Source organism: Pristiophorus japonicus, chromosome 17 (genome assembly GCF_044704955.1).
Source record: "Pristiophorus japonicus isolate sPriJap1 chromosome 17, sPriJap1.hap1, whole genome shotgun sequence".
NCBI classification, from domain to species: Eukaryota; Metazoa; Chordata; class Chondrichthyes; family Pristiophoridae; genus Pristiophorus; species Pristiophorus japonicus.
The window spans coordinates 45529254-45546842 of NC_091993.1; positions in this window are offsets into that span (position 1 = coordinate 45529254).

The following is a 17589-nucleotide window of genomic DNA, read 5'->3' on the forward strand; positions in this document are numbered from 1 at the left end:
GGAGCTTTTTGATCGATACACTGGTTAGCTTTCCTATAATCGACGGTCAAACGGCAAGTCTCATTAGATTTCTGTACCGGCCACACGGGGCTATTGGAGGAGCTATGCGTTTTAATAAGCACCCCTTGTTTCTCCAATTGCTGAATAACAGGTAAGATTCCCGCGATGGCAGTTGGACTGATGGGATACTGTTTAGTGCATGGAGGCTTGGTCCCTGTAAATGATGCAGGCTGCATCTGGAGTAGGCCACAATTGTTCTTATCTTTAGCCCATATCGGGTGTTCCTTCAATTCTTCTCTCTTCAAAGTTCTAATTGACCATGTCACCCGACCATCCTCGAAATGCAACGATAAATCTACTTGGATTAGGACGTCCATTCCCAAAAGGGGTTGATCTACTGGGCCTATCCAGACTGGCGTGGTTAGTTCATGTGGACCCAGCCCTATAAGTACCGATGTTGTCCTTTTAATTTCCATTTTATGGACCCCAACTCCATAGGCTGTACGTGCCCTACCATCCAACGGCAAAACATCTCCACATTGTAGGGGTAAGCATGTTAATTCTGCCCCATGTCTAAAAGACAGTCCACATCCTATCGCCCACCCTCACAGTAATATATAGCCCATCTCCCCTTTGTTGTATTAGTGCGAGGAGAGGGGCCAGGGCGGGCTCTAATCATTTTTTGCTATCCCAAGTAACTCCTTCTGTTGTTGTATTGTTAGTCGCTTAAATGCTTCTATGAGGTCATTATCTTGTGACAAGCCTGGCTTGTTGGCTGAATTGTATCCCTGGCTGCATCCTCTTCCCCGGCCGTGACCTTGCTGTTTTGCCCTGCACGTCTTGGCCCAGTGACCTTCTTTCCCACAATAATGACATTTTCCAGGTAATTTTCCTAATGACTGTTTATCAGAATCCTGGGATTTCCATCCCATAGCTTGCACAGCTCGGACTTTAGCTCCCATATCCCTGTCTAATTGGTTACATCGATCCACCAACGCTGCAAAGGTAGTTCCTCTACCTTCCCAGTCCGGTAACACTACCTTAAGCATTTTGGACAGTTCTGGCTTTAGACCTGCTTTCAGGGGCCCAAACACTTGTCCATTCATTTCTTCATCCGTATGATTCATACCCGAATGTTCTAGCCACGTGCATCTAAACCGCTCGTCATACTCCAGGACCTCCTCTGTTCCTTTCTGTTGGCAGGCTGCAATTTTTCCCCAGTCTGAAGGCTTGCAGCCAGTGTTTAATCGCCTCCAACCCTGCATCTAATTCTTGCTCATCCTGCCCCAAAGCTTCTTCTACCTTGATGTGCAATTTTCTTCCTTGTGTTTTTGGCACCATTATGGTCAAAATTTGCACTCCATCCCAGGGATGAAGTTGATATATCTTTCTTAGACGGTCCAATTGGTCCCACGTTTTCACTCGCCCTTTCTTTGGATTGGGTAATTCCTTGGACCATTTATCAATTTTTTCTGGGTCTGCCGGATCATGAAATAAGTATTCTGCATGCACCCTTTTCTTTATTTTTTTGCTTCCGTCCTAATCCACAGTCTCTTCTGATTTGACTACAACTCGTCTTTTTTTTAACGGGGAAAAGCGCACCCCTAATTCTTCATCCTCCGACCCTATATCGTCGGAGGACTCAGAATTCGTATCTATTCCTTGGTCGTGTTTTCGGGTTTGCGCTTTTAATTTATCCAAACATGGGTACCCTGGGAATTGACCGATACATTTCCCTTTTCCTATTACTGTCTCTTGACCTAATGATTTTTTCCATTCTTTAATTTCACCTTTAAGATCTTTAACTTCCACTTCCAACTTTTTAGGTTCAAGTTTTTTCTGTCTTAGTTGTTCACAAACCGCTTGCAATTGGTCCTTTGTACTGGTCAGGTCCCTATCATGTTGGGACCGCGTCATGATTTCATTCCGCTGTCGGATCTGTCCCATAACGGCTAGGGACCATCTGGTTAATTTTTTTTTTTCATACGGGTCATTTTTCCCCAGACCCTTTTGACCTCGTCCAGGGACCATTGTCCTTTGGAGGTTCCGTACTTTTGTTCAATCTTGATACAGGTTTTAGATAAGTCGAATTGTTGCTCTATGTATTCTTTCAACTGTTGGAGGATTTCATCTATCGAAACCTCAGGTGGGGCCTGCCCGCCTTTAACAGTTGTAGGCAATTCTTTGCTCTTATTTTCTGCTGCCATAATACTGATTTCTTTACTGGGGTCTCGAGTCGTAGGCTTTCCAGCCAGGTCAGTGGGTCGGTAATTAATTAACTAACACACCGCTGAATTTAGACATCTCTATGGGACCTCGAGCCAACTATCAACCGGAGGGTTCGCAAACCGGAGGCTTTCGGAATCACGTAGAGGGGGAGGTGAATTTAGACAATTGACCGAGGACTTTTATAAAGAGGAGTCCTTACCTCAGTATGTAGGTCTGACGTCCAAAATTCAGTTTCTTCCCTCAGCGATCCTGTTCGTGACGCCAAAATTGTTAGATCGCTTAATTTTCAATGAGATGCGAAATCCGGTTGTAGACTTAAAGTAACTTTATTCCAGCAGCAGCAAACAAGCTTCTGGCTGATTTCCAGGTCTTTGTCCTTCTGAAGCACATGGCAAAAAATTGCTGTACTTGTATCTGGATCGATTTACAATAATGAGCTCGCCCCCTTTGACCTTATTGGCTCAACCGATTCAACAGTATCTGTTGTTAACCCATAATTGGCTCTCAGCCTAAAGTCCTGAAATGTCAAGTATGTGTTATGGCTTAATGCATTGTGCCACTTCACACGTAGGCACTCTGACTGGGGTCTGTGTTTTCTCACAGACCCTTGCAGCCTGCTTGAATTCTCTATCGGTGTCCTTGTACACCAGTCATTGAAAGCAAACATGCAGGTGCATCAAGCAGTTAGGAAGGCAAATGGTCTGTTGGCCTTCATTGCAAGAGGATTTGAGTATAGGAACAAGGATGTCTTACTACAGTTATACAGGGCCCTGGTGAGACCACACCTGGAGTATTGTGTGCAGTTTTGGTCTCTTTACGTAAGAAAGGATATACTTGCCATAGAGGGAGTGCAGCGAAGGTTCACAAGACTGATTCCTGGGATGGCAGGACTGTCTTATGAGGAGAGATTGGGTCAACTCGGCCTGTATTCACTAGAGTTTAGAAGAATGAGAGGGGATCTCATTGAAACGTATAAAATTCTGATGGGGTTAGATACACTGGATGCGGGGAGGGTGTTTCCCCTGGCTGGGAAGTCTAGAACAAGGGGTCACAGTCTCAGGATACGGGGTAGGAAATTTAGGACCGAGATGAAGAGAAATGTTTTCATTCAGAGGGTGGTGAACCTGTGGAATTCTCTACCACAGAAGGCTGTGGAGGCCAAGTCACTGAATATATTTAAGAGAGAGATAGATAAATTTCTAGAAACAAAAGGCATCAAGGGGTATGGGGAGAAAACGGGAATATGGTGTTGAGATAGAGGATCAGCCATGATCATGTTGAATGGCGGTGCTGACTCGAAGGGCCGAATGGCCTACTACTGCTCCTATTTTCTGTGTTTTCCCCGTGTGGAGCAGGAGGTCACAGCGTCCGTGCTCCGTGCGGATTGGGTCGGGCGCTTGCTGCCCACTGTCTCCCAGGGAGGGCGAAGCCAGGGACCTCTGCCGTGGGGTCAGTGATGAGCTGTCGGTTCTTTACGTTGCCTGCGTCCCATGAATCCGTCCGTCTGGATAACGGTTGATACTGGCTGTGTGAATATTGGGTGCCGTTTCCCAGAGCGGCCGGCATGATTTTAAAGGCTTTGGTGCAGGGCTTTTGTGAATGGGAAGTTCGATATTGCACACAAGTTTGTCCATCTCACGGAGCACAGTGGCATCACGGTGGATGGCTGGTAGGACAATGTGGGACAGCACCAGGAGACACTCAGTCAGAGTGGACAGGAGAATCCTTGACACCGTCCTCATGGTGGAGTTTAGCTGCACACCCACGATCTCTGTGTGGTGACTGCAGGGCCACGAGGCAGAGCAGTGTTCCGCAGCAGAGTAGACTAGAGTCATTGTTGCGGGGCGAAGTGTCTCTGAGAAACATTGTAAAGCACTTCACACAAATTACTTTCGGAGTGCAGCCATTATAGTGTAGGTAAATGCAACAGCCGATTTGCACACAGCAAGATCCCAAAGACTGCACTGAGAAGGTTGGCCAGTTGATCTGTTTAGATGGTGTTTATTGAGGAACGAATGTTGGCTGGGTCACTGGGAGAACTCCCTGCTCCGTTTTGAACCGTGCCCTGGAATTTTTAACATCCATCTGGACAGGCAGACTGTTTAATGCCTCAGAGTCTCTCTGGCAAAGCAGTACTCCATCGGTACTGCGCTAAGTGTCAGCCTACATATGGGCCGAAGCCTGGAGTTGGAGTTTTGTGGTTCACAGCCAAGATTGCTGCGACTGAGGCAAGCTAAGATAAACCCCATAAAATATAAAAAAGATGATCAGCAAAGGAAGAATAAAGAGGAGCAATCAAATAAAAATTCCCATATAAGGGGCATCCCAAATAACGAAACTCCCAATAACGGAGTCCTAAATAAGCGTCCCAAATAAATACACTAAATGAGAGACCCTAATAATATAGCCTGTTCCAAGCTCTCACAGCCAGCTCCAGAGTAGATTTATTTTGAAACAAGAATATAAGCTGACAATGAACTCAGCAAACTATCTATGAAGAAGAAAGAATGATGAACCCTGTAAAAGAAGATATCAAAGTTAATTATTCATAACACTTTTATAAATATGAAACAATATAAACAAACCCCAAATCCCATGTACCACCCTCCAACCAGACCAAAAGGTTTATATAGCGCTCTCCACAACCTCCGGACATCCCAAAGTGATTTACAGTCAATGAAATGTAGTCAGTGTTTCAATGTAGGGAAACACGGCAGCCAATTTGTGCTCAGCAAGATCCCATAAATATCAATGATATACATAACCAGATACTCTGTTTTTGATTATGTTGGTTGATGGATCAATATTGTCCAGGACATCAGGAGAACTCGCTTGTTCTTTGAATAGTGCCACGGGACCCTTTACACCCACCTGAGAGAGCAGACGGGGCCTTGATTTAACGTCTCATCCGAAAGACGGCACCTCTGACGGTGCTGCACTCCTTCAGTACTGCACTGAGGTGTCAGTCTAGATTAGGTGCTCAAGTCTCTGGAGTGGGGCTTCAACCAACAACCTTCTGAGAGCCAGAGTGCTATCCACTGATCCATGGCTGACACCAAAATGCCAAAATCTATCACCCCTGATAATTTGCCTTTAAAAAGTAATGTACAGATTCCAAAAACTGATGCGCAACTAAAAGTTGAATCGATCAGCCCGAGATATATGGAGTTCCACATCCAGCATTGCAGATAAAATGGTTATCCTCTCCATCACAATCCCATAAAAACACCCCTGACTGCCAGCCACAGGTAAAAATGTCCTATAAATACAGGGACAAAAAGAGACACTTGTTATTCTAGCTATTCTGTTCAACGTGAATTACAGATATATCAACAGTTAAACATGGCCAATTATCATTCCTGTCTATGTAAGATATGGATTAAAAATATATAATAAAAAAGTGTGGGCGAAGAAAGCAAAAAATACTAAAGAACATATCTGAGATATCAGGCGTACATAACACAGTGAGAGGCAAAGATCTGATGGGGCCAAAGAGTTCATCCAGAATCCCAATTAAATTAATGCTGCTCTGTGTAAATGATTCAATGTATAGCAAGCCCCTTGGGGAACTAAACTGGAAACAATCTCCACGCGATAACTAACATTACTAACTTAGGGACAGTACAAAGGCAATAAATGCCAAATAAGGGAAAATACTTTCAAACACCTCCCATAACAGCACAGTGGTTTCAGAAAGGAATAAAAAAGGAACTCCTTTTCTATATCCCAGAACTGTCCACCTTTGCTAAGAGACAGTAGCCCAGATATTCTGATCAGTCCAATAAAGTGGGCGTAACTGATTGAGCGAGGGGCTGGAGATCCGGGATGCTAAGATCGCAATAGGGATTTTCAAGGACACTGGAATCAGCCACCAGTCTGCCACTGGATCTATGCAAATAAGCATGCAATCTCCAAACATTCACACTGGCATTGACTATATCATGTGACCGCTTGTAGTCTCGGGTTACCAGGGGCTGTGCTGTCTATGGAAATAAATCTGAAGAGACCTGCAAGGAGATTGTTATCTCTGCACCCTTGTTTTTTTCCTGAAAGAAAGACTTGCATTTATATCGTGCCTTTTACAAACACCGGACGTTCCAAAGCGTTTTACAGCCAATGAAGTACTTTCCAAGTGTAGTCACTGTTGTAAGAAATATTGCAACCATTTTGCCCACTAAAGCTCCCACAAACATCAATGTGATAATGACCAGATAATCTGTTTTAGTGATTTTGATTAAGGGATAATATTGGCCAGGACACCAGGGTTAACTCCTCTGCTCTTCTTCGAAATAGCACCATGGGATCTTTTACGTCCACCTGAGAGAGCAGACGGTGCCTCGGCTAACATCTCATCCGAAACAGCATATTGGGGTTCCTCATGGGAATCCCCCTGTACTTGTTGGAGGAAAAGGAATAGGAGGAAGACAATAGGCGAAAATGTAGGCAGGTGAGATTGCACCAGAGGCACCCTGCATCACTCGAGGATACCACAATAGCTGCATCTACAGATAGAGGTGAAGATACCTCAGTCTATCAGAGCAGCAGTGCCTCTGAAGGCTGCAGTTCACAAGGGATGCTGTGACAGAGTTATGTCACCTGCTGAAAGTTGACTTGCAGACAAGCTCTTGGTCAGTGGCTGTCATAAGTGCCTGTAACTTTTGTCGTTCAAGATCAGTCCCAGATGTCACTGAAGACTCAGGAGCATAAGTCAATCAGCAGTCCACAGATGGATTAACCAAGTCTGTGATGGTTTGTTTACTCGAGCAAGCAGTTTCACGGACAATCACCAGAAGTATAAGAGGGATTGCGTTATCATAGAGTGTCAGCTTTCCCGAAGATCTAGCGGGCTGTAAATTACTCCATTTACACTTTCACCTTTCCAGCTACATCCATAAGATGCACTGCAGCAACTCGCCAAGGCTTCTTCAGCAGCACATCCCAAACCCGTGATCTCTACCACCTAGAAGGACAAGGGCAGCAGGCGCATGGGAACACCATTACCTCCAAGTTCCCCTCCCAAGTTACGCACCAACCTGACTTGGAAATATATCGCCCGTTCCTTCATCGCCGCTGGGTCAAAATCCTGGAACTCCCTCCCTAACAGCACTTTGAGAGTACCTTCACCACACGGACTGCAGTGGCTCAAGAAAGCGGCTCACCACCACCTTCTCAAGGGCAGCTAGGGATAGACAATAAATGCCAGTATTGCCAGTGACACCCACAGCCCTCTCTCTCCTCCTTTAATACCCAAGTTAAAGCCCACCTCTTTGACCAAGCTTCTGGTCACCGCTCGTTCTTTGAGTGATTACACCTCCATGAAGAACCTCGCGATGATTCTCTACATGAAAGGGGGCTATATAAATGCAGGTTGTTGTTGTTGTTGAATTATTCCTCTCTGCGGCCTATAACCGATGAAATTTGCAATGTTGGATTGGGATAAGCTTGGCACGGCGGATCTGGACTGCAGTTCGTTTTTAAACAGTGACTGGATTTAAAGGAACAGCTGGCAAACCAAACCAGACCTTACGTGTGTCACAAAAACAAATATTAGATATTCTTCATGAAAGGTGGATCAGCGAGTGAAAGTGAGGTGATTTCAGGTGCCATTCTTTCCCGTGCCACAATCTGACCATTTGTAACCATTATTGCATATCTCAATGCTGCACCCGGCTCACTCTCTGAAACGTTACAGTCAGTGTTGTTCTGTTATTGGCATTGCAAATAATACCATAATATTGTTGGTATTTTCAATGCTTCTTTCCCTAAAATTATTTGCTATTAATCCATATTATTTTTCTCAAAACCAAAGGAAAGGGAATTAAACTGTTTGGAGATGATAGGGAGACTGGTCAGGCTGTCGGTGCCTTTGTGGTGTAGCCTGTTAAGAACATAAGAAATAGGAGTAGGAGTCGGCCATTCGGCCCCTCGAACCTGCTCCGTCATTCAATAAGATCATGACCGATCTGATCATGGACTCAACTCCACTTCCCCGTCCACTCCCCATAAACCTTGACTCCCTTATCATTCAAAAATCTGTCTATCTCCACCTTAAATAAATGACCCAGCCTCCACAGCTCTCTGGGACAGAGAATTCCACAGATGTACTGTGGTGTATGGAACACACAAATCACTGACTCCACATGGTCTGGTGTTAATCTAACTGCTGTGACCTTCGTCCTTTATTGAACAGCCTCAGAGTGCCTCTCAGGTGTGGTGGTCAGCCTTTTATATTGCCTGTTGCAGGTACTTTCAGGTTTCCCACCACAGCGCCCTCTGTGGTGTACCATTGTACTTATATTACATTTAAGGTACCAGGACGTTACACACATCAATATGTAACATCTTACTTCCCCCCCCAGTCCCGAAGCCGTTGCGTGGGATCTCGACCTTGTTTGTCCAACGGAAGGCAGGTAAGCATAGACAGTGCATTAGTATGGTACATGTTATCTGGTACATTAACTAGTTATTGACTGTTAACGGATCCCTGATTTCCTTGTTAGCTCTTATCATTAATTGTACTTCATATCCATTATTTTACACAAATACAGTAGCCATTCAGCATTAAAATATTAATTATTATAAATCCGTCATCTCACATTAACATTTTAGACTCGCTCTGCCTTACAGAAGTCCTTTGTGGGGACCACCACATGGTAAGGCCCTTTTAAGACTCCTGGGTGCATTTCCTTTGTAAGGCGCCATCTTTGATGCAGGAGGATTCCACGAGGCTTCTCCTTGGGCGCTGCCATCTTTGACGCGCGGACCGAGGCCGCCGCCATCTTGCTCTCCGCCGCTCCGGATGCCCTCCGCCGCCGCAGCCTCCGCTGCCACCTGACTTGCCGCCTCTCCTGCGGCCTCCGTAGCGGCCTCCCATGCGGCCGCCGTCCGACTCTCCCTCTGCGTGGGCCCCTCCGATCCTCCGGCCATCCTGGATCTCTCGCACCCCGCTGGCTCACCCGTCCCCCCACCACTAGGCCCGCCTCTGCAGGCTGCAGGATTTCTGTGTGAGGCCCGGGCCTGGGGCTTGCCTGTGGGTGGATTGAGGCTGCAGCTCCAGCTCGGTCGGCGCTGCTCTCTGGGAACCCGGGGCACGGCAGCACCCCGGGGAGCAGCAGCCTGTGGAGTGGTGAAGTCTTCCCAGCTCCCACGGACCTTCCCCATCCACCTCCGGCCGAGGAGCGTCGGCCCATCGCCTGCAACGACCCACAAAGGTAAAGCGTGCGTCTCGTCCCCGTGGGATACCTGCACCATCACTCTGCCAAGAACAGGTATCAGCTCCCTGGTGTAGGTACGCAGCTTCGCCGTGACCGGGACCAGCTTGGGTCGTGCAGCTGGGTTAATCCACAGTTTATCAAAAGTTCTCCGACTCATCAATGACGGACCCGAGCCCGTGTCCACTTCCATACTCACAGGGACTCCGTTGATTTTTACTTCCCTTATCACTGGGCGCGAATCGTCGGTACACGTGTACAGTCCCAACACCTCATCATCTTCTACCTGCTCCTCGCTGAACAGTGGGTCATCCCCCATCTCCTCAGCCACATGGTGAGTCCAATTTATTTTACACATATGCTGAAGGTGGCCTTTTGTGTGGCAAGTATTGCACGTATACTCCGTAAACCTGCACCGGTGAGCCCCATGGCTTCCTCCGCAGCACCAGCATGGTGCTGCTTGCTTGGCCCCCCTCAGCGGACTCTGAGTTCCAGGACCCCAAGGTCCGTGCTCTCTGCCCCGGGCAGAGCCACGTTCTGCAGTTTTGTCCATGGTGGGCGCTATCCTGTGGACAGTGCCTGCCGGGTTCGAGACTGTGTGGATCATTTGCTTGGTGCTGCACGTCGAGGTCATATATGCCCGGCTGATGGTGATGGCCTTTGTCAGGGTGACTGTGGGTTCCGTGGCCAACAGCTTGTGAAGGAGGCCCTCAAGGCCAATCCCTATAATGAAAACGTCCCGCAACACCTTGTCAAGGTGTGCGCCAAAATCACACGGCGCCACGAGTCTCCTGAGGTCTGCAGCATATTTGGTGATATCCTGGCCCTCAGGTCTGCAGTGATGGTAAAATTTGTATCTGGCCGTGAGGATGCTCTCCTTCGGTTTCAACAGGTCACGAATGAGTTCAGTCAGCTCCTAGTATGACTTGTCCCTGGTGCTCCCGGGTGCCAGCAAATCCCTGACGAGACAGTAAACCTCATCTCCACAACTGGAGAGCAATATCGCCTTACGCATATCTCTCAGTGCGTCCGTGTCCTCCGTCAGGTCATTTGCTGTGAAGTAGTACTCGAGCCTTTCCATAAAGGCCTCCCAATCATTGGCCACGGTAAAATCCTTTAGCGAGCCCAGAGTAGCCATGGTTGCGTGGAGTTCGTCCGCTTCCTTGTCGCCAATGTGGTGCATGTAGCACACAAATCACTGACTCCACACGGTCTGGTGTTAATCTAACTACTGTCACCTTCTTCCTTTATTGTTCAGCTCCAGAGTGCCTCTCAGATGTGGTGGTCAGCCTTTTATATTGTCTGTTGCAGGTACTTTCAGGATTCCCAGCACAGCGCCCTCTGTGGTGTACCATTCTGCTTATATTACATTTAAGGTACCAGGACGATACACACATCAATACATAACATGTACGACCCTCTGAGAGAAGAAATTCCTCCTCATCTCAGTTTTAAATGGGCGGCCCCTTATTCTGAAACTATTCTGGACATCTGTTGGTGTTACACACAAGATAGCGAGACAATAAATACTTGCTCCACATTACACTTTAGCCTAGATTTTAAGATGTGTATTATTTTAACCCTTATCAGACAGTGATCAGAAATTCTGGACTTCATTGTTAGTTGGACTATAAGAGTGAATGTAGCGGGAAGACAGAAGATTAGAGGTAGGGTCAGCCTACCTAGGGTCACTCACCATTCATTCATTCATAGGCGGTCCCTCGAACGAGGATGACTTGCTTCCACATGAGTTCACAGATGTTTCGATGAAGGACCTGATGTTCCAGTCTGAGCTCCAGTTGAGGGGGTGGAAGATGCCTGTGTGTGAATTTTTTTAATGTGTGGTGACAGTTGCACACCAGCCACCACACGGGCTCGACAGAGCGAGGCCTTTATCCAGTGGCAAGGGTTAACCAGGACGACTGGAGATCTGCTCTGCTGCACGGACCCAGTGCGCACACATATCGCAGTGTGGGCTGGCCCGTGCTGCCCCTGGGCCCTCAGCTATTCTGGGCCCCGCACCCTCATTCGTCGCACCTTCGCCATGATCCCTCACCGCTCCTCTGCCACAAAAACACTCGCCGCACCATCGTGGGCCACCCCGACTTACGAGAGAACATCTCCGCAGGTCGGGGCTTCAAATAGAGCTGGAGCGCCGGGCCCTAGGACATCGTGTCACTCACCAACCTGCCGGGCACAGCGCTGTCGGGCAGCCTTGGCAGAGGCCAAGGATCGGGTCACCTGGGCCATGGAATAAAGCCTCCCTTCAAGTCTTGCTGTGCCCACTTAGTGTAGAGTGCAAACAGTTAAAATGCTCCAGTCGAGGGAGGTCGGTGCAAGTGATGAATGAGGCGGACTAGTCGTACAGTTTGCAGTGATGGCGTTCTCCTCCATTATTTCAGGGACACTACAATTGCAAAAATATGGCTGATAAAAATTGGCACTCAATCGTACAGCCAATCATTCAGGCAAATCCAAATCTCATTTGCAGCATTCATGTTCTGTTTGGCCGGAGGGCAAATGTAATTTCGGGAAATCAAAACACAAGGCTTTTATATTTCTGGTAGCATCTCTGAATTAGCTACATTTAAGTTGCAATGCTCAATAATAAACAGTGCTGCTAATTCCTTATTAACCTTGAATTTTAACTATAAACAGGATAATGATATTTTGCAATTTAGTGCTTTTTTGTTATGATAATCCTGTTGCATCTCATTAGATTAATGCTGTGTTTCACCGATGTATAAAGATGCAATCTGTTTGCACTCTCTTGTAATGCGAGAGGGGAATGCAGAAACCTTTGTCATCTCCAGCTGCTATAGAGGATATGCACATCCAGCATTTCTCACTTGGAGGTGATTTGTATTCAGGAAGAACTACACCGAGGGTTATCTGTCCATCTGCCTGTTAGGCTCAGCACTCCTAAGGACAATGGGATCAGCATTGTGATAGTAGTACTTTCCCCTCACTGAATGAATGCCAAACAGAACAAATTTGTCTTGCACATAGGTACTCCCTTGGTGAAAGGAATACAAATAATCCAGAAAGACAACAATTCATTCAGATTGATAGGCCTTTCACTCACTTCTTTGCAGCACATTCACTTTCTTACAGACTCCACCTTTGACAAGAAATGCTCTTATTGATGGTCCAAGTCAATAATAACTGATTAGTCGGGTGAGCTGCCAACATCTGTCCTGTCTCCACAGGCAGTTCGCTCACTTTGAGAAGATGCCCCAGTGGAGCTGCCCTAATTACAGAACATACATGGCAACCCAGGAAAATAGCAATGAAGCTGATTCAATCAAGCTGACGCAGCTCCCAAAGAGCGGACAGCTCACTAACAGTCTGCTCGGCCTTTTGGCTAAGATCATGCGTAACTGACCTGACAGGGGAGTAACCATGACCCCAAAGTGGTTCTCCCTGGATCAGGAAGGTGGTTCTCCTATGCTTTTTGGAAATAGGAGGTGGGTGGGGTGGCTTGACCCATCAACCTCCACGGAGGTGTGTGGGGGGCCTGACCCATCCACCTCCATGGCACGAACCTGGTATTGCAGTACTTCCAGGAACGGTGCAGTGGCTCTCGGCCTTTTGGCTAAGAGCATTGGCGCAGAGTGATCCTTGATGTGTGCAAGGTGACCTCTGGCGTTTGTGATTTGACAAAGAATTGGAAAGATTGGCAACGAAAAATTAAAAAAAAAAAAACAGTCTGCACTATAGACCAATGACACCGGGAGTGCAGTTTGTTGTAATTTAAGCTGCAGGTATACCTAACATTCTATCACTTGTAACACAGAGAAAAGATAAAATGGATGAAAGTGTGTTTCGCTGTGGGAAATGTAGATGGGTCTGAAGATGGGCGTGCGAGTGGAAGATTTAGGATTTCAGGAGAGGTGGAGGGGCACAGTTGGGTGGTCTGCCACTCCAAGAAATGGCCCTGAATTTGCAGTCATACTGACGACTAAATTGTCAGCGCTTGCCGTCATTACTGTGTCAAACTGACAGCAATTTCTGGCGCCCACACATGCACAGTTAAATGTGGAAATCCGGAAGTTTCTGTCAGAGATGCCCTGCTTCTCCATCCTTCAGGGTGCACTGTTGCAGTCTTCGCAGATGCAGTCAGCACAGAATCAGTGATTTGATGTGAACTTCAACTTTTTATGCACTATTCTTGCTGGAAAAACCATTGAAAATGTTAAACCTTGTTCAATGATTTGTAACTGAGTTATTAACTACACACCAAGTCATAATTACTACTGAACAACCTCTCTGACCCTGAAAAACAAATTTTGTAAGTGTGGAGTGTCATTCCCTCCATTCCATGATAACAATTCCATAGATTTTTAAAATAATAAAAATTATTTTTTTAATTAAAGTTTGTTTATGATATTTCAGCTACGATCTTAATCCTATATGTATGTCCCAATATTTATTTTGCTTTATGTAAATTGATTATAAAGTAAATGATAATCAGTGCATTTTATTTCCTGGTTTGCTATCTGTGAGAATTCTTCAATCTGATTGGCTGCCCAGCCTGCTTGATGACTTCACTGCTCCTGGATGCCAGAGATCTTCTATAGATGGTGCCAGAATGAAAGTCACATCGGAATAGGGGACATCGACGACACAGAGCCAGCACCATCCCTTCACCGCTGGCTGCAACAGCTGGGCCATTGATTGTTAACATTTTTTGATGCAGTTTTTATCATTTTATTTAGCCTCACAAACAAAAAATTATTTAGCCTGCATGTAGTTAATTGTTTTTTTAAATAAATAATGTGATGATGAACATTAGAGTGATGCCTTGTCTTGTAAACAGAGTGAAAACTCATCTGCGTTGCATGTTTCACTCATCCTCTTCCTCCTTCTCCTCCAGAAACCGAAAATCGAGAGTGTTGGGTAGAAGAAGAGTACTCAAAACCACAAGATAGCCAGCACACAGTGGGAGTTCAGCAGGCTATAGTGCACATGTAGCAAATACAGCTTTCGGGATTTAAATTTTTTTTATTTATTAATTGATGGGATGTGAGCATTGTTAACAAGGCCAGCATTTATAGCCAGTCCCAAGTTGCCCTTGAGAAGGAAGTGGTGAGCCACCTTCTTGAATTGCTGCAGTCCGTGTGGTGAAGGTACTCCCACAGTGCTGTTAGAGAGGGAGTTCTAGGATTTGGACCCAGCGACGATGAATGAAAGGCAATATATCTCCAAGTCAGGATGGTGTGTGACTTGGAGTGGAACTTTGAGTTGGTTCCCATGTGCCTGCTGCCCTTGTTCTTCTAGGCGGTAGAGGTCGCGAGTTTGAGAGCTGTTGTTGAAGAAGCCTTGGCGAGTTGCTGCAGTGCATCTTGTAGATGGTACACACTGCAGACACATTAAGTTGGTGGTGGGTGGAGTGAATGCTTAAAATGATGGATGGAGTGCCGATCAAGAGGGCTGCTTAGTTTTGGACGATGTTGAGGTTCTTGACTGTTGGAGAGTATTCCATCACGCTCCTGACTTGTGTCTTGTCGGTGGGGGAAAGGCTTTGGGGAGTCAGAAGGTGAGTCACTTACCACAGAATACCCAACCTCTGACCTGCTCTTGTAGCCACAGTATCACTTGTTGGAGATGGTCATTGCCTGGCACTTGTGTTGTGCAAATGTTACTTGTAGGTTCTTGACTGTTAGAGTATTCCATCACACTCCTGACTTGTGTTACTTGCCTCTTATCAACCCAAGCATGAATTTTGTCCAGGTCTTGCTGCATGTGAGCATGGATTGCTTCATTATCTGAGGAGTTGCGAATGGAACTGGGCACTTCAATCATTAGCAAACTTCTGACCTTATGATGGAGGGATGGTCATTGATGAAGATGGTTGGGCCTAGGATACTGCCCTGAGGAACTCCTGCAGCGATGTCCTGAGGCTGTGATGATTGTTCTCCAACCACCACAACCATCTTCCTTTGTGCTTGGTATTACTCCAGCCAGTGGGGAGTTTTACCCCAATTCCCATTGACTTCAGTTTTACTAGGGCTCCTTGATGCCACACTCGGGCAAATGCTGGCTTGATGTTGAGGGCAGTCACTCTCACCTCACCTCTGGAATTCAGCTTTTTGTCCATGTTAGGACCAAGGCTGTAATGAGGCCTGGAGCCAAGTGATCCTGGCACAACCCAAACTGAGCATCAGTGAGCAGGTTATTGGTGATGTCGACGACACCTCCTATCACTTTGCTGATGATTGAGAGTAGACTGATAGGGCGGTAATTGGCTGGATTGGATTTGTCCTGCTTTTTGTGGACAAAGCACACATTGTTGAGTAGATGACAATGTTGTAGCTGTATTGGAACAGCTTGGCTAGAGGCGCAGCTAGTTCTGGAACACAGGTTTTCAGCACTACAGCCAGGATGTTGTCGTGGCCCATAGCCTATGCTGTATCTCGTACACTCAACCATTTCTTGATATCACATGAATTGGCTGAAGACTGACATCTGTGATGGTGGGACCTCAGGAGGAGGCAAAGGTGAATCGTCCACTCGGCACTTCTGACTGAAGATGGTTGCAATCGCTTCAGCCTTGTCTTTAGCACTCACGTGCTGGGCCCTGCCATCATTGAGGATGGGGATATTCATGGAGCCTCCCCCTCCCATTAGTTGTTTAATGGTTCATCACCATTCATGACTGGATGTGGCAGGACTGCAGAGCTTTGATCTGATCCGTTGATTGTGGGATCGCTTAGTTCTGTCTGTAGCATGCTGCTTCCACTGTTTAGCATGCATGTGGTCCTGTGTCATAGCTTTCCCAGGTTGGCACCTCATTTTTAGGTACACCTGGTGCTGCTCCTGGCATGCTCTTCTACTCTCCTCATTGAACCAGGGTTAGTCCCCGGGCACGATGGTAATGGTAGAGTGAGAGATATGCCGGGCCAAGAGGTTACAGATTGTGGCGGTATCTTAGAGTAAGTTCAAATTTGGAAACACAGTACTGAATTCAGCGCAAAAAACAGAGCAGCAACAAGTATAAAGATATGAGTCCAAGAGAGATCAACCCTGCCTCACCTGCAGCATTTGAAGTGTTGTTAACTGGCATTCTGATCTGGCCTCAAAACAGATATTTTTGAATCTTAACGAACCTAACACACAACATGTATGCCTAGCAAACAGCGCGACCGACCTGAAACATTACATTATCGGCCTTTAATCTGTTGATCTATCTTTTTGATTCTATATAATCTTACTTCTTAATAATTCTATCTCCAAACTTTAGCCTGAGCTACATGGTCTGTCAGTATTGTGTTTTCAGCCATTCAGAGAGACCAAAACGATGCAGTGTGCAGGCCACACCATTTTTCGCGGCCCTGCCTTCAGCAGGCTAGGCCCTACGCTCTGGAATTGCCTTCCTAAACCTCGCCGCCTTTCTCTCCTTTAAGACGCTCCTTAAACCTATGTCGTTGACCAACCTTTTGGTCATCTGCCCTAATGGCTCAGAAATCCCGGCCTCCCCTGGTCCGTACAAAGTTTCTACGGACCCGGGAAGGCATCGGAAAAGCTGATTTTCAGCGCGCAATGCGCATGCACTGAAAACCGGCTTTTCCGATCTGTCAAGTTTCAGGCTTGACAGATCTCGCGCATTTCGGGAGCGAGGACATTTGCAGGGCAAGATTGCGGGATTTACCCATATCTTGCCCAGTAAATATCCTCAAAACTCTCGCGCCTGTTAAAAGCTGGCGCATAGCCTCCTGTTACAGGCGTGAGTTTAAAAACACACAAAAATATAATTAAATTAAATTAGAAAACACATATTATTTTTTAAAACCCTGACCACTATGTCACATTTATTTTTAACCACAATTAAAACGTTTTTAAAAAAATTGGCAAATATTTTTTCTTTAAAAAACATTTCGACCAACTTTAATTTCTATAATGTATTTATGTGAGGTGTTTTTTTTAAATGTTTTATGTAGTGTTTGGGTGTTTGAGGGTGTTTCTCATTCATAGTAATAGGAGTTTTGGACTTACGAAACTCCTATTACTATGAATGAGAAAATACTTTACCGTAATTGGCCGTCCAGGCCCACGTGACTTCTATGGACGTTCCAACGTGAACGCGCTCCGTTGCGCAAGAAGAGGCGGCCTCGAGTCCGGGATCTCTGGCGAGCATTCGACCTAAAGG